The sequence below is a fragment of the Excalfactoria chinensis genome, chromosome 10, assembly GCF_039878825.1.
Source record: "Excalfactoria chinensis isolate bCotChi1 chromosome 10, bCotChi1.hap2, whole genome shotgun sequence".
NCBI classification, from domain to species: domain Eukaryota; kingdom Metazoa; phylum Chordata; class Aves; order Galliformes; family Phasianidae; genus Excalfactoria; species Excalfactoria chinensis.
The window spans coordinates 18,863,251-18,886,342 of record NC_092834.1 but is presented as its reverse complement, the minus strand read 5'-3'; the positions used below and the strand labels follow the sequence as shown (position 1 = coordinate 18,886,342).

At 42.9% G+C, this 23,092-nt stretch overlaps 1 pseudogene; it reads left to right on the top strand.

The window, feature by feature from the left end:
• Nucleotides 1-336: 336 nt before the first annotated feature.
• LOC140257017 (uncharacterized) lies at nt 337-19,429 on the top strand (annotated as a pseudogene).
• The last annotated feature ends 3,663 nt before the right edge of the window (nt 19,430-23,092 follow it).

The following is a 23,092-nucleotide window of genomic DNA, read 5'->3' as shown; positions in this document are numbered from 1 at the left end:
GCATCTCACTTCCAGGAAGAAAAACACTCTCCACACTATCAGGCCTTTCCCACTTACCTGTTTAAAGGGCAATAACTTCTTACAAAGACAGCTTTGCCAGGGCCCTAGGGAGTTAACAACGGTCCATGAGTTTCCTGTGCAGACTGAGAAATGTTCAAAAGGAAATGTGGCTTCCTCTCCCCACCCAAGACACCAGTGACAAGTACCTAAAACTCCTTATTGTATAAAGTAACTGCAACTGCAAAGCAGCTGCTCAGTAGAGGCTGCAAATCTGTCTGCGGTTGGAAGGAAATCTGAGTCTTCAGCACTGGAAGGCATTGGGTGTTTCTCTTCTGCTTCAAAGAGAGGAAGTTCTGAGTCCCTTGCAGCCTTGCTTCCCTGCCTCATCTTGCACCATGACAGTTCCTCTGGAGAAGCCTGCGATGCTACTCTGGCTGCTAGTCATCACCTTTACTGCAGCCCCCAAAGGTGAGATCCCCAGTTTTCCTGGGTTAAAAACAAGGAAATGGGTTTTGTGCTCTTCCCTCATGGATGGGAACTGTTGAGTCACAGCCTGAACCACTGATTGATCACTTGAGACAAGGAGCGGTTGAGCCTTGGGAGCACATGTGAAAGTAATTAACCTGTGCAACAGGAATGGAGCATCCTAACTGTGCTACTCTACCAACTGTACACCTCACAAGGGCACATCCATAGCCCAGGACATGTATCCTTTCAGAATTAATTTTCAAAGGTGAAGGCTGGCCACTCAGCAACCTCCTTCCCCCCTACTAGATATCATGCCCTGGTTTGATGGACAGTCTATCAGTTATGACAAGGATGAGGAGCACAATAAGTGAAGTAGTAAGGGGCTTTGGGGACTCTGCTCCTGTCCCCTTGTTTGTTACTGTTTTCATGTGTCTTTGAAGAGTGAGCACTCAGGTACAGCTTGTGAAGGGTAGGGAGGGATTGTAGCCAGGGCTGGTGTTCTCAGTGGTCCTGGGGTTGCTAGAGGGACTACAGACCCTTATGGTGGGCAAGAACTGGGCTCTTTTCCTCACTGTGTCCCTTGTGGGTTAATTTCCCTCCTCTCTGTCCTCAAAGCGGTGAAATTATTGCATAGAGAATGGTGTTACTTCATCCTGCCCAGCACTGATAGGAGGAGAAAGATGAGAGACCAGGAGTGAGCAGGCCCAGGTTTCCTCTGCTAGCCTCCATTTGCCAAAATCTAAATTCCACTACATTTGATGAATACTTGCATGGAGATAATACTCCATTTTCAGGTGGGGGAATGCTACTGCAGCACAGAAGAGTGTTTTTTTCTGAGATTTTTCTAAGCATGAATTGTGAGAAAACAATGTCAGTAACTCTCCCAGGGAGCTGTGTAAAATTTCACTCTGTGCAACCTTGGGATTTTCTAGGGGTAAGCCATTTTCTGGAGATGCATAAAGAGCCCCATGCTTCTTGATCCTTTGGGATTCATGTGCTACTGGCAAACCAATTCCCCATGTGTCTATACCTGCCCCATCCCCTGTGCTCACATATGTGAATCCATATGCTGCTGGTGATAGAATATTTGGGACTCAGAGGGGCTAGGAACTCCATGCACTCCTTCTGCCAGGACTCTAGATTAATGTTTCTGCCATGTTTATCAGGCATTGCCAGACTCTAATGGTTCTCCATCCTCAACAATCCTTTGGTTCTGGAATGTCTGAGCAAACTGCTCCTAAGGGAAAACTTCTAGAGTTAAAGACCTCTTTTTTTTTTCTTTCTTTTTTTTTTTGCTCCCTGCAGCTCTGAGACAGACTACTCAGACTACTTCACATTTTCTCCATGTCTTTTCAGGTACCCTTTCCCAAATAGAAATGGTGATATCAGGTTCCAAGGTAGGGACAGCTTCTGGATCACTCCTCTTCACCTGCACTGTGAAAGGAGCACCTCTGGATAGCCCTTACTATGACTGGAACTTTGTCCGTCTGTCTTCAGGAGGGAAGCTGAAATTTCTAGGCTGGATCTATCCTTTTGGGAATAACACAGGCTATGCCCCGTCCTTCCAAGATCGTGTCACCATCTCTGCAGATAAAGCCAAAAACAAGGTTTTCTTGCAGCTGCATGCCCTTAGAGCCACAGATAGAGCCACCTACTTCTGTGCTAGACAGCACACCATAAAGCCAATGGAGGAAGTGACAACACAAAAAGTGAAAAGACTGTTGTGGTGATATGTGGGAATACAAGAAAAGCTGTTCAGAGCAGCAGCTGTGGAGCAAGATAAACTGCATGAGAACCAAGGACACCTCTGGAAGGAGAAGAAGGGACTCACAGCTCTGATTGGATATGTGCCTGCATGGACAGTTGAAAAGTGTTTGTAGAATGCTTTGTTGACATGTAAAGGTGGTTGGGAAAGTTGTAAGGGCAGATGGGAAAGTTAGAAAACAAAAACTTGTGAAGGTATATTAGGGATGTGAGAACTTGTAATAAATAATTTGGATTGTTCACATCTGAGTCTGTGCCTCAAATGCTGCAGTGACAGGACTTCTTCTCATGATGACAGTTACCTGTACAAGGTCTGTGAAACAAGGATAAGGTCTAAAAGATCTTGGAACTTCCAATCAATCCATGTGTAACTGATTTTGAAGTAAAGTTTGACATTGTAAAAGAAGTTTGAAATTAAATCTCATATATGTGTAACTCCCATAGGCATCTCAATCCCCAGGGCTTTTACACTGCATAGACTTTTTGCCTAATTCATAAAATACAGTATCTGCACTGTCCTCACCTCTACCCTGTTGTTCCTTCAATCTCAAGAGAGTAAAAAATGTAGGCCAACACTCAACTCACCACCTCAGGGCCACTCTCAAGGTGGGGATGTGTGGAGTTGCTGTAGGGGCTGCAGCACGTGATTCTTCCTGTGTGCAGCACAAATTGTCTCAAGCTACCTGTCTACCCTTTTCCTCTGAAGAGAGACTATACCCTTCCTATGGAGGTAGTTCACTGTCGTATCTCTGGGAACGTAACAGAAAAGGTAGGTGTTTGCTTTGTTGCATGCTAGATCTGGAAATTGGGCCTGAACAGTCAGTCAGTAGCTGCATGTTTAAAACCTCCAGCCTTGCTCATGATATAACTATTTGTATCAGTTTTCCCTTTCTGTAGAGAGACAGGTATCAGGACAGTGGGCCCACCTGGTACCTCTGCATGAGAGCTACCATAGCAGGACTGGATTTTCCTTCTAATTCTCAAATCTGTCCCACATCATTCCAGAAGATTTATCCATGGAAGAGCCACTGATGAAATGTTTTCTGGGAACCTACTTACCCAAAACATTTCTGAAGAGACATTTATTTTCTTTGTGACACCAAGACATTGTGAGATGAAGACTTTGTCAGTCATCTGAGAATATCTACAAGACATAGTAGAATTTGATCTAAAACCGGTTTCATATACTATTACCTATTCTTCAAAAAGACAGTTACCACTGTTACAAAGCCAAAAGCAAGGAATCTCTACAGCTGCATGGCCTTACAAACACAAAGTCATTGCACAATGGAAAAGGCTGTTGGTCTCACAACACTTTTGGAGTCAGAGGAGCTTGTGAACAAGGGACCATTAAGAGAGAGGAAGGTGCCACTGAGAGAATGGAGGTGATAGAGGAGACGAGGAAGGACAGGAGAGATTTCCTTTTTTTTCCTCTGGTTCTTGTAGAGTAAGGAAAAAACTAGCAAGAGGTTGGACAACATGGTGAGAGGAAAAGAGTCACCCTGCCCTGCAGAACACATGGAGTGAAGTGCGGATAGCAAACTCCATAACCACAAAGTAGTTATAAAGCAGGTATGTTTAATGAGTGATATGCCTACACCCTGGTGCAAGGGTGAATAGCTCCACCTCACTTGCAAACCATTAGGAGAAAGTGTGCTACAGATATAGACTGAACTAATACATAATCAATAGTTCAGAGAAATTTGGCTACAAATTCATTAAATTCCTGAGACACCATTAGTATGTGGTCCCCCCTGCCTTGCGTGTGCATAGTGAGTCATGAGGGTGGTTGTGGGATGATCTAATACAAGCCTTCTTGGTTTCCTGGTGGACACACCTGGCTCATATTAAGCTAGCTGTTTACTACCACCCTCAGATCTTTTGCTGCTTTCCAGCTACTCTACCCCAAGTTTGTAGCAGTGCATAGGGTTATTGAGACTAACATGAAGGACTCAGCATTTTGTCTTGTTGAAGCTCATACGATTGGCCTCAGCCCATTGATCCTTCCTATCCAGATCCCTCTGTAGGGCCTTCCTATCACAGAGGAATTTGACACTTCCTTTCATCTTGGTGTCATTTGCAAATTTTCTGAGGGTGCACTCAACCCCCTTTTCCAGGTCATGATTAAACATAAGAAATAGGGCCAGTCCAAATACCCCCTGAGGAACCTCTCAACCTCACTTAACACCATCATTCTCTGGGTCCGCACATCCAGCTGGTTTTCAACTCAGCATAGAGTACAGCAGTCCAAGACACAGTGTTATGGTTTTGTAATTTGGTTGGTGTTGGTATTCCACATCAGAACATCATGTGGAATAAAGAGTGTTAAGGGGACAAGTTTTTTTTTTCTTTTCTGTGAACTGCCTTAAATGGGCATGTGGGGAGCGGCACCGGAGGGGTGGTCAGGAAGGGGACGGGGTTTCTGGCCCAGCTACCAGCGAGGAGACAGCATGGTCAGAACTTCCCACCTCCCACAGCCCGTCCGTGAGATTGGGACTTGGTTTTCTACTTGTTGAAACTCTCCTGTTGTTGTTTAGTGTTATTGGGTTTATTAAACTGCCGTTCGCTCTCAGATCATTTTTCTTTTCCTTCATTTTTTCCCTCCTAGACCCATTCGCGGTCTCCCTTCCCTTCCCCTCTCCCGGAGCGTGCGTGGTTGGGCCGTGCCGTGCCGCACTGTTAGAGAAGGGAGGTACTTTTGTTCCTTCTCCCCCTGGGCTTGTTCCCACTGTCACGGAGTGAGCTCTAGAGAGAACTCTGTGACACACAGGCTATTTTCTCTAGGAGAATACTGTAGGAGACAGAGTCAAAAAAAGCTTTGCTAGAGTCTAGTTAGATTACATCCCCAGTGTTTTCCTCATAGAGTAGGTGAGTCACCTGGCCAGCAAAGGTGATGATATTGGCCAAGAAAGACCTGCCTTTCATGAACCTATGCTGGCTAGACCCGATTGCCTGATTGTCCCACACATGCTTTGTGATCTCACTTAAGATGACCTGCACCATGACCTTCCTCAGTACTGATGTCAGGCTGACATGCTTGCAGTTCCCAATATCCTCCATTCAGCACTTCTTTTAAATAGGTGTGACATTCACGAGCCACCACTCATCTGGGACCACCCAGGTTAACCAGGATTGCTGATAGATGTTGGGAAGTGGCTTGGCAGTCACTTCTGCCAGCTTCCTCAGTACTCTTGGGTGAACCACATCAGGTCTCATGGGCCTACATTAATTCATTTTTTGTTAACATTTGCAATTCTGGCCTAATTAAGATCTGACTTGCTTTCTGCATTTCCTAGTAATATCCTTCTGCTTTTCCTGAGCTGTCTGCCCCGGTGGTGAACCTTTTTTTTTTTTTTTTCCCCGGAGTCTCAGGGAAAATTTCTCTTCAGCTATTCCAGTCTTCTTTCCTAACAGCTCATCCTGCAGCACACACAAGTGGTCTTCTCCTGCACCTTTATGATATCCTTCTTGAGGAATGTCCATCTTTCCTGGATTCCTTTGCCCTTCAGGACTGACTCCCAAGAGCCTCTCCCAAACACTATCTTTAAAAGTCCAAAGTCTGCCCTCCAGAAGTTGAAGGTAGCTGTCCCTCTTCCTAACTTCAAGAACACAGAAGTCTGTCATTTAGTGGTTGCTATGCCCAATATGGCTTTCAGCAGCTATAACTCCCTCAGCAAGTTCAACAGGGCACCTTACCGGATATGACAGGAAGTTATCTCCCACATATTCCAGGAACCTCCTAGACTTTTTCCTCGCTGTTAACATTGTGTTTCTGGCAAACGGCTGTCAAGTTGAAGTCCCCTTTGAGAAAAAGGGCTAGCAATTGTGTGCCCCGGTGGTGCACGTGGTAGAAGTGCTGCTTGCAGCACTAGAGGCCCAGGGTTCAAATCCCCCCTGTGGCACAAGTGGTACAAGTGCTGCTCTGCTACACAGATGGCTCGAATCCCAGGAGTTGGACTCGATGATCTCTAAGGTCCCTTCCAACTCGCACAACACTGTGATCCTGTGACTTCTGCCAGCTGCTTATAGAATTCTTTGTCTGTCTGTTTTTCTTGCTTGAATATCTTTCTATAACAGTCTCCAACCAAGATACCACTCTTAGCCTGCCCTTGATCCACACCCATAAGGACTTGACTATATCACTACCAGCATTTATCTCAACAACATCAAAATGCTCCCTAACAATGAGAGCATGTACACGCCACTACCCCACCTCTCCTTCTTTGTCTATCCCTCCTAAAGAGCTTTTGGCCCTCCATTGCATCACTCCAGGCATGAGAATGATCTCACCATGTTCCAATGACAGTGACCAAACCATACTTTTCCTGCTGCACAGTTTCTAGTTCCTCCTGTTTGTTGCCTAAGTTACATGCACTGGTTTACTTGCACTTCATCTGGGCTGTCAATCTCACCCCTGACCCTGGAATGCTGCCCCTGGTTTCACTTCTTTTGTGACTGCTTTCATCTCCTGCCTCCTTCAGATCTGGTTTAAAGACCTGTCAATGAGTCCCACCAACTCCTGGCCTAGAATTCTTTTTCCCATTTGAGAAAGGTGAATCCCACCTGTTGTCAGTAGGCCTGGTGCTGTATGAAACATCCCATGACAGAAAAACAAAATTCCACTGATTGAGCTAGCCTGTTAGCCATGAATTTATCAGGTGGATTTTCCTGTTCCTTACTAGAATAGTCCTGATATGTAAGACATAGTCCTGATATGTAAGACAAAATTAAGCTGACAGACAATGTGTCTGGATACAGCTGGTCTCTGGCATAAATACCCTAATTAAAGCTCTAGAAGTTTATTAAAAATTTGTCAAGAATCTATTTCTTTGAGTGAAAAGGGTTATGACAATCTAATGCAATTTCACAAACTCGGGACAACATTTCATTACAAGAAGCATATTATTACCTTAACTACCATAAAAGGAATACTGACATTATTATTTTAATTTATAGCAATTGCTCTGTGGTTTGACTATTCAGGAACAAAAGAACAGAAAGTAAAAACACAGCATTCTAAAGACATCAAACAGGGGATGTCAGATGGTACTGAAATGAAAACCAAGGTTTTTGTATTATTGTTCATTACTGTGTGGTCTAGGTATCACAGTGATTGAAGGGAGCTGAACCACCAAACACAAAGTGACTTCCTGAAGAGTCCAATTATCACAGAATCACAGAATTGTAGGGGTTGGAAGGGACCTCTAGAGATCATCGAGTCCAACCCCCCTGCCAAAGCAGGTTTCCTACACCACGTCACACAGGTAGGCGTCCAGGTGGGTCTTGAATATCTCCAGAGACAGAGACTCCACCACCTCCCTGGGCAGCCTGTTCCAGTGCTCCGTCACCCTCACCCTAAAGAAGTTATTGCACACATTTGTGCGGAACTTCCTATGCTGAAGTTTCAGCCCATTTCCCCTAGTCCTTTCCCCACACACTACTGAAAAGAAACAAGCCTCACCACTATGGCTCCCACACTTCAGGTAAAACCTGGATCAAATCCCCTCTCAGCCTTCTTTTCTCAAGGCTAAATTATGTAACATATTCCACTTCACAGTCTTGAAGAACAAATTTGGTTCTGATAATGTTTCAAGCCTGAACCTCTGATTAATCATCTGAGGTGAGCAATGAGTCAGCTGTGGGAGCACAGGTGAAGGTAATCCAGCTGAGCTCTCAGAAGGGGTGGAGTTTGACTCCACTTCTCCTAGATCTCATTTAAGGGCTGACCACCACTAGGGCAGGCTCTCTGGAGATTGCTTCTGTGTGGAGTTTTGCAGTGAGCCTCAACATCAGTGACCATCTATCTTTACAGTGAGTCTCAACATCGGTGAGCATTTATCATTATATTGGCAATTTCCTGTTAACATCTGACTCATTGGAGGCAGTGGGACAAGCAGCAGATTTGTTAACCACCTATCAGCAAGAAAGAGGATGGGCTATAAATCCTCAGAAGGTGTAAGGTCCAGGCCTGTCTTAAATCAGGCAGAAGTCAGAGATGACAAGTTGGAAAATGAAAATCAATTATTGAAAGACCATATTGAAAAGTTAGAACAAGAACTTTGCATATTAACAAAGACCACCCTTATGTTCCCCGATGGCCCAGGTCTGTATTATTTCAATGGATAACAACCATATCTCTGAAACAATGGACCTGGTTGAACAAGAAAATAAAATCACTAAAACCAATTTAGAAGTGCCTTTTATGATGGATTCCTTGGAACTCCATCCTATCATAATTCCCCCCCCTCAAAAAAAAAAAAAAAAAAAAAAAAAAAAAAAAAAATTCAAGATAGACCAGCAAGGGTGCCTCCTGATCAATGGCCTCCTGCCCAAACACATTTTCATGTCACTGCCCTACCAAGCACAACAACAGAACTAATGGATCTGGTACAGCGGTTTTGACAGAAACCTAGAGAGAGTGTACCAACCTGGCTATTGTGCTTATGGGATTTGGGGGTGGAAAGTGTTACAGTTAGTGGACCTGAAATATCTAAGTTAGCTACTGTAACTGTTCACCCTGCCCTTAGGCAAAGATGATATGCTGGTACCCAGTTTCCAGATGAAGAACATTCTATTTTAGATTGGTTAATGGCAGCATGCCGTATGGTTTGGTTGAACAAAGCAGACATACCATTACATGCAGGGTTGTGGTCCTGCATGGAGGAGCTTCAAACTTATATTCAGGAACTGGGTATGAGGGAGGCTATCTATGAAGATACCTTTGATAGCCCTGATATGGTAAAACTCTTGGCAGGAATGAGTAGAGCCAGAGGAGTAGTCTGTCTTCATCACTGCTGAAAGAAGAATTACAGAAGATCCTGAGCCCAGTGACGTACTATAGTGATGCACCAAAAGAAACATTGGTTGCTCCACCAGAGAAGAGTCCCGTTCAGGAAGGAAAATATCCTATTCCTGAAGATGCATGGTACACAGATGAATCCAGTAAGGGCAATCTGAGCAAGTGGAGAGCAATAGCATATCACCCCTCTGCCAAGACTACTTGACTTGATGTGGGGGACAGTCAGTGCAGCCAATGGGCAGCATTGCGAGCCCTGTGGATGGTTACAACTAAGGAACCTGGTGATGGTATCCTGAATGTCTGTACAGATAGTTGGGCTGTGTACCAAGCTCATTCTTTCGATTGCACAGTGGGCCACCCAGGAATGGACTATGCACACCCAACCAAACTGGGGTAAAGATGTGGTTAGACATATGGAATGCAGTTAAACACAGGACTGTACATGTCTATCATGTCTCTGGTCACCAACCCCTACTGGGTCACTGGGAGATGATGAAGCCGAAACACTGGCCCGAGTTTGACGGATTGAGAATTCAGTCTGAGAACACTGCCCGTTGGTTACACCAGGAAACTACGGCATACTGGACAAAAGATAATGTGGGCAGCTGCTAAGGCATGGGGGCTGCCTGAACAACTGTCTGACATCACCCAGGCATGCGATGCTTGCTCTAAGGTGAGACTGAAATCATTGCCTGAAACAATGGCCCACATTGCTAGAGGACACAATCCTCTCCAGCAATGGCAAGTTGATTACATGGAGCCCCTCTCTTGGTCTGAGGGGATGAGATATGCCCTGAACTGCATTGATACTGTAAGTGAACTACTGCAGGCCTATCCAGTGCCAAAAGCAAATCAGACACTTAGTAAACTGATGTCTGCCTACAGGACACCTCAAGTTATCGAGAGCAACCAAGGAACTCATTTTACTGGTGCAACAATACAGTGCTGGGCAGAAGAAAACAACATCGTATGGCGGTTCCACCTGCCATATAATCCAACAGGAGAAGGCCAGATTGTAAGATATAATGGTATGTGAGACAAAACTGTTTTTCTTTTTTGTCTCAAAGCTTGTTTCATGAGGCCTTTCTGGTGATAAGACTCTAACTGACAACTGCTAATTATCCATAGAGGTGAATGGTGGGTGTCACCATGCCACAATACCTCTGCTTATGATTGTAAAGATAAGCAGAAGCAGGACAAGCAGTCTTTTTTCAGGGGTGCCGCTTGAAGGAGCTGACCACTGCAAAAGTAATTAATGCTTGCTCACAGCAACGGAGGCACCACTCCCTGCTCATTTATCTGTTGGGCCATGAATGTCACACTAAACTGAGAGAAAAGAAGAAGTAAACAAACAAACAAACAAACAAACACAGAAATGGGGGATAAAAGGCCTTGCTAAACTAGGGACTTTGGAGACAAACTTCCAAAGTCACCTTTGACGGAGAATTTCCTGAGGGGTAAACCGCTTCGGAAGAACCTCCCGAGGCATGCTTACTGTGGAGCTGTACTGGCTTTATTCCCCTGTGGTGATCAGATGAATTCCTGAGATCAACGGACCTCCTGTGTACCTCGCTGGACCCACAGTGGTGACTATCTCTTTTGCCCTCTACAGAGACTCCTTGCTTATATTTCCTACCTTTCCTATCACCCATCTTCCCTTCCCAATCTCCCTTAATGGCTAGGACTTGTAAAAACTGGTTGGACCAACATTTGAACCATTGTTTCTTAATCTAACGCCGGGTATACATATATCAAAGAACCTTGCCTCCCTCCTATAAATTGGAGCGAGACACCGGGGCATGCCCCAGTACAAGCTGAAGTGTTGACCCAGTATAGAAATACGGCCTGTATCTTGCCCTGGAGGGCAGACCTTCCCCTCCTAGTACCTTTGAAACATCTGTATTACTCCCCCTGAGTATCTGGGCTTCCAGGGCCACAGGAAGGAACAAGTGTGTGCCCTCGGTGTCGCACGGTGTTAGAACCGCCGCTTGCAACACCGGAGGCCTGGGTTTGTATCCCCCCTGTGGCGCAAGTGGTAGAACTGCCGCTCTGCTACACTAGAGGGCTCGAGTCCCGGGAGTTGGACTCGATGATCTCTAAGGTCCCTTCCAACTCGCATGATACTATGATACTATGATGATACCTGATGATGATCCACATGGGACTGATGAAACATAGATGAATGTTCACCTCATGATTGCTTGTCTCCAGTACTTGTCAAGCACTGGCCCACAGAAGAATGTAAACCTTCACCAATCATTTTTCGAATTGTGTCAGCATACATTATGATGGGAAACTGTATAAACGTTGCAATGTGTTGGATCTTTGTAACAAGGGAAAGCTCACCTAATCATTGGTTCACACTGTGAAGGGGTGGATTGTATGGGAAACTGTTGATCACAGCCTGAACCTCTGATTAACCTCCTGAGGCAAGCAATGAGTCGGCTGCAGGAGCACAGGTGAAGATAATTCAACTGTGTTCCTGGAAAGGGTGGAGCTCAGCTCCACCTCTCCTAGATCTCATTTAAGGGCTGACCACCACTAAGGCAGGATCTCTTTCTGGAGATTGCTCCTGTGTGGGGTTTTGCAGTGAGCCTCAACATCAGTGAGCATTTATCATTTATTCTCTCTCTATCCATAGCCTCTGTTTATCCATCAACATTATAATTGTTCAGTTGTAACCAAACATTCATTTCTTTTTGAACATGGAATTATTAGGTCCAAGTCAGCAGGCTGGGTTTCTTTCTAAGTTAGTTACTGTGCCCAAATTGTAGCCATTAGAGAGAAGAGCGTGGAGCTTGACTAGCCAGACACTTCTAGAACTACTGTGGCATTTCTGTAGGACCAGCACCCCTGTCTGGTTGCCAGTCCTGCATTGCAGCACACACAAATGTAAGAGAGTCTGAGAATACAGAGAAAGTTAAGAGAAGATTCGGTGAGAAAAAAATAAGACTATAGCAGAGACCGTAGTGTTTAGCCATAGTACCCAGTCAGACAGAGCATACCAGCTGGTGTTATTTTATGCATGCATATCTTCCTTCCTTCCTTCCTTCCTTCCTTCCTTCCTTCCTTCCTTCCTTCCTTCCTTCCTTCCTTCCTTCCTTCCTTCCTTCCTTCCTTCCTTCCTTCCTTCCTTCCTTCCTTCCTTCCTTCCTTCCTTCCTTCCTTCCTTCCTTCCTTCCTTCCTTCCTTCCTTCCTTCCTTCCTTCCTTCCTTCCTTCCTTCCTTCCTTCCTTCCTTCCTTCCTTCCTTCCTTCCTTCCTTCCTTCCTTCCTTCCTTCCTTCCTTCCTTCCTTCCTTCCTTCCTTCCTTCCTTCCTTCCTTCCTTCCTTCCTTCCTTCCTTCCTTCCTTCCTTTTTTTTATTTTTTTTAATTTTTTTTACTTTAAATCCTGCTTCCCCTTGTGCATCCCTGCAGCTTTGCAGAACTCTGCAGCATCATCACCCTCTCACTCCAGAGCTGACCTGGTTCAGCCCATCAGTGCAAGTCCAGGTTAATCTTTCTGGAAGTAATACCTGTATTTTGACCACTCATCAATTAATGTGGCTGAGAGGTACATGTCATTGTCTCCATTTATTCTTTTTACAGATTGTGTTTGGCTCATCACTAACTTTAATTTGGTATTTGGACTCATGATGCCCATTTAAGAATCTTCTCATGGAAATGTTTATGTATATCCCTACAGGGATGGTACCCACATTAGCCAAGCAAGTGAACAACTGTGGAAGAGATATTCAGTATCTAAGGGAATTAACTGTCATGGAGGTGATGTGTAATACTGACATGAGCAACAGTCAATTATCCCAAAATCCAGATAGTCACACGGATTGCATGCTCTTTACACTGAAATTAGTAAAGAGTTCGCTACTGTCATAGGACAACTCACTGTCAGTAAAGACCTGGAAAGAGTTAGAGGAGTAAACAGTGGGTGAATTGCCTGAACAACTCTGGCAATGCGAAAAGAGTCTCTCTTCTCTAAGAGCCTGTGTCATGGCTGTGGAGAAACTAGTTTAGCTGATTGAAGAGGAAGAGGTTTTCATCTACACCTGTGCAAATCAGTACCTCAGATAAGAAAATTAAGCATTCCTTTGTTCAAGACAAAGACTGTTGCAGGTACACCACTACATGCCATCCTGTGGTTTTACCTGGGTGAGCATTGTCCTAGAGGCATGGGTTGTGAGATGCAAGGGAAAACAATCACAAGAGTGAGTTCTTGTAGAAAAATGGCAGCTCCAGTTTCCAGTGGGCAGTTCCCCTGACAGAGTAGATGATCTTATTTCTGAGTTTGGTAATGAACTTTTTTGTTCACACAATTAAAAATGAGAAATGAATACAATAGCCCAGGCTAGCAGGGCCCTGCCTCAGCCAGGTGGATAAATGGATATATAGGATTGTGTGGATTTGATGGCCTGACACTTTAATGTCCTGAATTTATATAGGGCCAGACCTGTCTGTATTTCTGGAGTGATAAAGGGATCCCAAGAGCGTTGTTCCCAATTGTGTTGCCGCCTTTGTGGCAAAGGTACCCTGTTGGGACTGAATCACAGGCTCTATGCATCCCTCATATAGATTATCTCAGGACAGCATGTTTCCAGGACACAAAAGTATACTGGTGAGTTTTTGGTATTGCTGCCTTGGAGATAAAATGCATCAAGTAGTTGTCTACCTTGCCCTCAAAGAACCCTTCTATTGTGGGGCTGCTAGGAGAAGAAAAGTGGGTGCAGGATGCTAGCACAATGGTGCACTGTGGTAATATTGCACCATCAGATACCCCCTGATTCCCTCACAAGCTGATTTGTCAACTGGAGGACAAAGGACTTATCAGCAAGAATTTCCTCACTCTCTAATAGTTAGTCTCATATGACCACTAAGTTGGTAGAGATGGTGGGGAGCAGAAGTGAAAAACTGTGGTGCCTAGCTACCTGCTGGGGATCTTGTATTACAGGATTGTGACCTTCAGTCATCTGACATTATCTGATGCAAGTGTCAGTCGTGTCTCTCCAGTGTTGCTGGTCTGTGAATACAGACCATTTTTTAATGAATAGCCTATCCAAATTTCAGGGGAGGACACTGCCTGGACCATTCACGAGCAACTGAGTGGGTGAACACAGCTGTTGATCACTTGTGAACAGTTCATTGATATCTTTAAAAGCCACCATGCAATAAATCACTGATTTATTTATTTTAAACAGATTGGTTATATATTACATAAGTATTCTTCTGCTTTATTGTTTTAAGCCATACATGGGGAAGGGAGAATCTCACCATGCCTACACATTGAGGAATGTACATACATAAAGTTCATCTTTCTCTGAACACAACTCTTCAGAGGCAGGTGGTACTAAGTATGCAGAATCTGACCATCATGCAGAATTTGATTAATTTGTTTTGTACCATCCACGGTGAAACAGTTATTTAATAGCTCCTCCCATAGCACAATATAACTCTGTGGGAATACATAAAGGACTGTACGGAGCAGAAGCTGTGGAACAAGATAAACAGCATGAGAAACAAGGACACCTCTAGAAGAAGAACAAACAGCTCACGGCTCTGATTGGACAAGAGCCTGCATGAACAGTTGAAGTGTTTGTGGAATGTTCTGTTGACATGCAGGGGCGAGTGGGAAAGCCAGGAAAAGAAAACCTGTGAAGGTATATAAGTGATGTGAGAACTTGCAATAAATGATTTGGATCGTTCACATCTGAGTACATGCATCAGACACAGCATAAGTCTACCAAATAAAAAACTTCTAGCAAATACGTTGCTTCCTAATGTACTAAATCACCTTGGGCCATCCAGAAAGATAACTTTTCTAAAAGCCCAGAATGAGAACATTCCTCTTCTTTGTTGCCAAAAACAAATATAAATAAGTAAATAAATATTCCAAGGTGAGAATACAAACAAACACCAAACCCTGTATAGTTTTGCTAATTGTTGTAGAGTCATCCTTACGCACCTTTTGGTTTTTCACTAAGCTAAAATCTGTGAGTGCTCCCAGGGACCCATTACCATCCTGCAGGTCCCAATCAGCTTCAAATCCCCTCTTCTAACTCTGCTACAGGTTATTTCTTTGTGTGATACATGTGATACAAGGTACCCCCATATGGTACATGACTATCTGTCTCATCGTAATTGCTGTGAAGTAAAAGGGAAGGAAGAGGCACTTTTTGTAAACAAGTATTTCAGTGTGTGGAGAACTTGGTGTAGCACTGTGGTGCAAACACTCTAGAACTCAATGCAAAAACCTGAGACTGCAAAAGTAAGCAAACATCTCAAAGAAGAAAGAAGGAAGTATTGAAAGTATTGAAGGAGAAAACTGCACAGTTCCTGTAAGTGTTTGTTGTTGTTGTTGTTGTTTTTGGAATTATACTGCTTCTCGAGCAAGCAAAAGAGAAAAGATGGCTTTAAAAGATTTGGTTGAAATCATGCTACTACAAAAACACTGTCTTCTTCCCTCATCGATTTGTAGAGTTTTCATGGCGTTCCATTCGCAGATCCTTTGGAGTGTCTGTAATTTCATTCTCTGATTTTATATACCTTAGACATGCAGCAAGAAAAGTGGTTTTTTGACTGTACAGAAATGCTGTGGCAACAGACAAGCTCGTATTTGGAAGTGGGATCACTTTCTCAGTTGAACCAAGTAAGTTCTGCTTGTTTTTGCTACTAATTCTTCATTTTGGAGTGGATAAAATGGGTAGTGGGATACTGCGGTTTGAGTTTTCTGCCTCTCAGGATCTCTTGAACACATACTTTCCAACCAGGTGTCTGGGTCCTGACTTCAGCTTGACAAATATTTTCAGGAGCAACAATGTTGGTTTCTTAGCTCTGTAAACAAGCACTGCTCCACAGGTCTCCAACCCCAGCACTCCTCCACTCCTCCTTGCCCTTCAGTGGCTGCACTACTCAATTTAACACTATTAATTATAGCCTGGGGAGAGGTGGGGGGAGGGGGGGGGAGAGGGGGTGGAGGGTTGTGGTGGTTTTCTGTCCCAGCTTTAGTATGAGATGAAAGTTGTATAGAACCAAGGTGTATGGAAAGGAGAAGGGAAATGTTAAGTGCTTCAGGAGAAAAGAGGTCCTATGGAAAGACAGGACACAACATTTTTAGCAATAAATGTTTGAAATGTGATAAAGCACTGCATATTTGGAAATGCCACTCTCCAAAAGGTAGTCTTTGTAAGGATATTCCTCTTCCCCAGATTTTGTGTGGCAATGTAGAACTTAGGGTAATAGATAAGTTTATTGGGTTAATTTATATTGTTCTAAAATACTCATTTACCTACCATCACCCTCCACTTGCCTTCTGCCCTACCCTGATTCACATACATTGTTTCAATGGTTCCATGGTTTCCAGGTACTGAAACAACTGCCCAATGGCAGGCAGAGACTTGGTCTCTAGCACCTCCATGACTGGAGGACCCACAACTCTCTGGGCAGCAGTGTCAAAAAGGTTTTTAACATTTAAACTGAATTTCCCCTCTATTAGTTTAAACTAATAATAATAAGCCATTTCCCCATGTCCTATCACATTCAGACTGTGTAAAAAATTGGTCCTCCTCCTGCTTATAGGCTCCTGTCAAGCCCTGGAAGGCCACAGCAAGGTATCCTGGCAGCCTTCTCTAGGATGAGCACTCCCAGCTCAGCCCATCTCCATAGCAGAAGTGCTGCAGCCCTCAGAGCTTAAACATTTGAGATGTCAGGGAACAGTGGGTTTTCTGATCTTTAATGGATGAGAGCTAAGAATGACAGCAAAGCCAGAACTTGTTACGCTGCTGAATGAGTAGGTTAGGTTTGGGTGCCCAAGGTATGAATTCAAGTCAGTTCTCAAGTCAAGGCCCAGATCAACAGGGCCCATAGAAACATAGATTCACATAGAATCACAGAACTGCTTGCATTGGTAGAGACCTAAAAGATTATCTATTTCCAATGGCCATGTCAGAAAATGGACAGCTCCCACTGAATCAGGTTGCTCAGAGTCCCATTCAACTTGGTTGTAAACACCTTTCAGCATGGGGCATCCACAACTTCTCAAGGCAACCTGTTCCAGTACTTTACCATTCTTATAATGAAAATTTTCTTTGTAATATATAAGCTAAATTTACAGAGGTTTTTTTTTTTTTTTTTTTTTTTTTTTTTTTTTTTTTTTTTGTTTGTTTTGTTTGTTTGTTTGTTTGTTTTTTTAACTTTTAAGCCATTATTCCTTAGCCTATCACTACACTCTGATCTAGAGTCCTTCTCCAGCTTTCCTGTAGGTCCTCTGTAAGTGCTGGCAGGCTGCTATTTATGTCTTCCCAGGTACTTCTCTTCTAGAATAACCTCAACTCTCTCAGCCTCTCTTCATGGGAGAATTGCTCCTGCCTCCTGATCATATCACAGAATTTGATTTCTTTTTCAGAAAGACAGAAAGATTCTACACCAGAAGTCATTGCACTTAAATCAAAGGAGTGCAAACAATATGCCAGTGTTTCAAACGTAGCTTGTTTGGCAAGAACATTCTACAAGAACATCAGTCTTGATGGGCCCAAGGGTGACATTGTGTATGATCTGAAGGAACCTATTCTCACATCAGAGGGGATGTACAGTACCTTGAAAGTAGTCGGCGTAAAACCAGATACAAAAGGGACCTGCAAAGCTGTGTACAAGGGGAACAAGACTGTAGCAAGCACAATCCTGCCAGGTACAAACACAAACTGATTCTGTTAGACGGCTCTTCCAAGATACTTTTTGTTCTCTGAGCACTTAGCAGCAACAATTTAGGTACAGTCAGAAAGATTTTTTAGGCGCTTAGTCATGTGGAAACTAGATATTGAGAAGAACCCAGTGTAGATTATCTTAATTCAGCTATATAAGAATTTAGAGTTTTCTTCTCAAAACACAAAAAGGAAAAACAGCCAACCAAACAACAGTAACAACAAGGAACAACAAGCAGAAGCTAAAACCAAAACCATTAATTTTGGGCTGCCTACTTTTATTTAAGGCAAAATAGATAGTTCAAGTCATGAGTATATGTATAACAGTAGAAAGTCTGAAATAATTTTATGAAAACAAAAATAAGAAGTTTGATTTTTTTTTTCTCTAAATCTTTTGTTTATTTTTTACTTTTCTTATGGTAAAGTGCATTTCCAAAAGGAGATAAAATTCTTAGTGGAAAAATCCTGGTGGATTTTTCTAGCAATCACTTGTAAACAGCCAGTATTTCTCTTCATAATAATTTCAGAATTAGTAACCTGCCTTCCATCTGATAGTCCAATTTTACTGTTGGGAAACAGGGTATAGGTGTGCTTTGTGTAATTCTTGTTTTATCTAGTTTACAAACAGTTTATCATTCTCAATCATTCAACAGAAGATAAAGATGAAGAACTGGCAGCAGAGAATGCTTGCAACTTTACAGATGCCTCTAAAAAAGGTTAGTTACCTCAAATAGTAATACTGTCAATGCGCTTTACTGGGGATTCAGTAGCATCAAATGGAAACAGTACAGAAATGTTTGAATTGTAGATACTGGTTAAGCAATAAGTTTCACTTCAAAAGGGCATGAAGAAAATGCTTTTTCTGTTGCAAAAATGACAGATTACAGAGTAATAACATGGCATTTCAAATTAACAGGTTAAATAGATGACAAAGTTCAGTGAGAGAAATAAAAAATGGGTACTAGACTCTTCACCAGAACAGCATCTCCTCCTCCTATGAATATACATTTCTTTGCCATCTTTCCCTGTGTTCATGTTTCCCTCTTTCATCTATGATGTGTGAATTTTCATTTATTTATTCATTTATTATGGTAATGTCAAGACTGCAATCTCTTCCATCTTTTTCTTTTTCTTTAAGATGTCAAAATGGAGAAAATGAATATGCTGTTCATGGTTGTTTTGGGTTTGAGGATTCTGCTGGCAAAATGCATCGCCTTCAACACACTCATGAGTATCTGTCCATTCATATTCTGAGGTTGAAATACATCATTCAGCCCTTGGGAGCATAGTAGTCAAGTGAAGGAAGTGTAGACCAGTTGGCTTTGCATCCTTCTATAATCCCACCATGAGTGATATCTGCTCTGTTTTTCCATCTTCCACTGATTTATTCAGTGTTTCCAGTGACTAATTAATTGGCTGCTCATCAAACAGCTTATAGGTCAGGCTAGTCCAGTGTACCTCAGATTATACCAGTGGTAGAGCACAAAGTCTGGAGAAAAGTCCAGATCCACATGGACTATAAGAGAGTAATCCCCAAACACAACAAATGTGAAATCAGGAAGGAAAACTAGGGAGGGAGAATTTTGAAGAATAAGTATCCAAAATGACCAAAAAGATTATCCAGTCCAAGTCCATTCCAAATTAACAAATCTCATTAAACAAATGTTTCTCTTTCAGGTATTAGGTAAGTGAGCCAGCAGTGGGCTGAAGAAGGAGAGAATATATAGCAGTATAATTTAAATTCTATGGCTCAACTTTGCTGACAATAAGCATTTAAAAAAAAAAAAAGAAAACAAAGAAGCAACCCCCCATTCCCAATTCCTGTAGATATACATCCCATCACTTCATGATGGTGCACTTCAGTTAACATCATCTGAAAGCTATCTTAAACTGTTAATACTGTTGAACTCTTGCCTTTTTCAGTTTCATTAATTGTTAAAACAACATTTTGTTATTTCTTATTTCCATACAAAATTTCCTTCATCCTTACGCTAAGCAGGAATACATCTCTAACTTTATCCAAACATCCTAGTTTTGAAAGTGTTAAACCTGAGCTTATTTACTTACTATGCTTTAAAAATAACATCTCTCTTGTCATATTGCAATGTCATACTGCTTAGGGATCCCTAAACATAAAGAAAATATTGTATGGTCTTTTTTATTGTATTGTCTTTTTAAAAAACTTAACGAGTGGTAATTTTCTAGTGTATGTAAACTCTATTGATCTCTGCTAGATCTGAAGGAACCATCTGTAGTCAGATTTATAGTAGGACTTCCATTTGTTTCTCTTCTTCAGAACATTTTACTCTTTGTTAAGTATGTGGACCCTGAATTTTAGGTTTCCTTAATAAAGGTCAAAATAAAGTTTTATTATGTTGAAGTGTTGTATGGTTTCCACAATGTTTTTACTTTTGAAATCAGGTGGTATCATCATCATCATAGTATCATAGTATCGTGCGAGTTGGAAGGGACCTTAGAGATCATCGAGTCCAACTCCCGGGTTTCGAGCCCCCTGTGTAGCGAAGCGGCACTTCTACCCCCTGCGCCACAGGGGGGATTCGAACCCAGGCCCTTCGGTGCCACAAGCAGCACTTTATACCACTGCGCCACCGGTGGTAATTGATATTTAGTTGATAATATTTAATTGATATATAGTTGATATTCAACTGTCCTTTCCAGTGAACACTGAGAATTAGAAAATCATCTATCATGAGATACACTTACCTTAGATTTATCCTTTTTTTTTTTTTTTTTTTTTTTTTTTTTTTTAACATAGATAGCAACTGCTTACAACACCTCAGACTCTTCAGGAGGAGTAAGAAATGTGACTCTACTGGGTTTAAATTAATTTTAATTATTCATGCCTCTTTCAAATTCCACAGCTCAAAATTATGAACTGTAATAAAAAAGAGAGATTAGTTAAGACAGGAGTCAATATGACAATAAGAAATGAAAGTATAGACATCAGAACATGCAAAAACAGGATACCAATTTTCCACTCACCGATGCTGGGAAGGGGCCAACAGGAAATACTGTGGATTGGTTTGACAGATAAACTAGCATTAAAAAAAAAAACAAAACACAACAGAGACATCCCTCTGTTGACTTTTCTCTCAAGCTTCAAGTTTTTACACGCTTGAAAGAGGATACTGTGGTTAAAATGTATGACTGCATCACATTATTCAAGAAAAACAAAAAATCCTCTTTCTTTTAAAAACATCTTAACCACTTCCTGAGGGGGAAGGATATGCAGTGTTTTTCAGATGACAACTATCTGATTTCAAAACTGCTGGCTTCAAAACAGCCCCAGAAAGTAATCATGGCAAAATCTGTATAACTAACCTTGCTAAGATTTTCCTTCAGACCCTCAGTCTTGCCCAGGATGTGACCTTTCTATAGTGTCTTTATGTCCTGCAGAGCTGTGGGTTAGGTCCCAGAAGCATACAGTGAAGTGTGGAGAACCACAGTTGTCCTGACTGTTTCCTATGCATCTCAAGGACCAGGACATGTGGAGCCAGCTAGACTATGAATGTACCTCAAAACAATCTCCCTACCAGCCCGCTTAAGCGGGACATACCTCCCTTCTGCAATCTTAGTGCAATCTTAATGACTCAGTCACTCAATCACATTAGGCTAGATTACTTTTACAGCACCTAATTTCTACTTCTAATTTCTACTTCATTTCTTCCTTTCCTCTCTGGCTGGTGAGCAAGTAAGGTAGAGCCCAGCACCCCAGTCTCCTTCTCTCCCCAGACATGGTGCTTTCCTCAGCAGTTCTTTAGCATCCACCTACTAGTTGGATAGCTGCTGGATCAGAATGAACTGTGTAGCATAGACAGTGATGAAGCAGTGAGCTGCCCTGCAGCATCGCTGTGAGCAGGGATCCCTTTTTGCTTCTGTGGCTATTCTCACCTAATCCTGTTCACTGATAAGGCTGTGGACTGAAATATATGGCTAGAAGCATCTGCCCCAAAAAGTTGCCTTTAAGAGTGTCAGGCAGCAGTCCATACCATTTACATCATGCTCAGGTCTCATACTTTCCTATACATCTCAATTAATTACCATCACCTTTCCAGCTTTTTGCTATATACACACTGGGACTGATCTTTAGTATCTTCATCAGTAACAGTGACAGTGGGATCAACTGCACCCTCAGCAAGTTTGCTGATGACACCAAGCTCTGTGGCATAGTTGGCACACCAGAAGAACGGGAAGCCAACCAAAGGGACCTAGACAGGCTGAACAGTGGGCCCAGGTGAACCTCATGAGGTTCAGCAAAGCCAAGCACAAGTTCTATGTCTTGGTTGTGGCAACCTCCCACTATCAATACAAGCTGGGGGACAAAAGGAATGAATAGAGCCCTGATTAAAAGATCCTGGTGGACTGCAGCTAGATGTGAGCCAGCAATGTGCCTTTGCAGGGCAGGAAGCCAATTGTATCCTGGGCTGCATCAGCGGTGTGAGAGAGGGGATCCTGCTCCTCACCTGGACTATTCCATTCAGACGTGGAGTCCTCAGTACAGGAGAGACATCGACCTGTTGGAAAGCATCCAGAAGAAGGCCACAAAAATGATTCCAGGGGTTGAACACCCCCCTACAAGGATAGGCTGAGAGAGCTGGGACTGTTCAGCCTGGAAAGGAGAATGCTTCAGGGAGAAATGAGTGTGAGAGCAGGGAGGGGAAACATGGCAAAAGGTTCAGGGCACTGGATAACGCCCATATTTCGCAGAATCATAGAATCACAGAATCACAGAATAGTTAAAGTAGGAAACGGTCTCTGGAAGTTACCTGGTCTTGTACCCTGCTCAAACAGGGATATCTGAAGCATGTTGTCCTGGATCATTTCTCAGCATCTTTTCAAGACCTCAAGGAGAGAGATTTTCTTTATCTCTCTGGGCAGCCTTTTCCAGTGTTGAATCAGACGAATTGAACAATGCCATCCCATGCTTGAAACACAATTGCCATGGTACCACAGACAAGGCTTTTGCAGGCCTACAATGCCTGAGCATATTAGGAATGCCCTTCTCAAGTCACAGCTGCAGGCTACACTGATATCCTCTGCAGCTCATGTGCAAAGATGAAAGATCTCTGCTCCCACCTCTCCCACATTCCTTTCCCACTGCGATTTGGTACAGGCTGCTAATGTTTCTCTGGAACAGACCTGCTGGAAAGGAGCTCTGTGGAGAGCAATCTAGGTGTCCTGGTGAATGAGTTGGCTATGAACCAGCACTGTGCACTTGGGACCAAAAAAGCCTGGGCTGCATTAGGAAGATCATTGCCAGCAGCTTAAGAGAGGTAACCCTCCTTCTCCACTCAGCCCTGGCAAGGCCTCATCTGGAATACTGTCCAGTATCTGGACCCTGTAATACAAG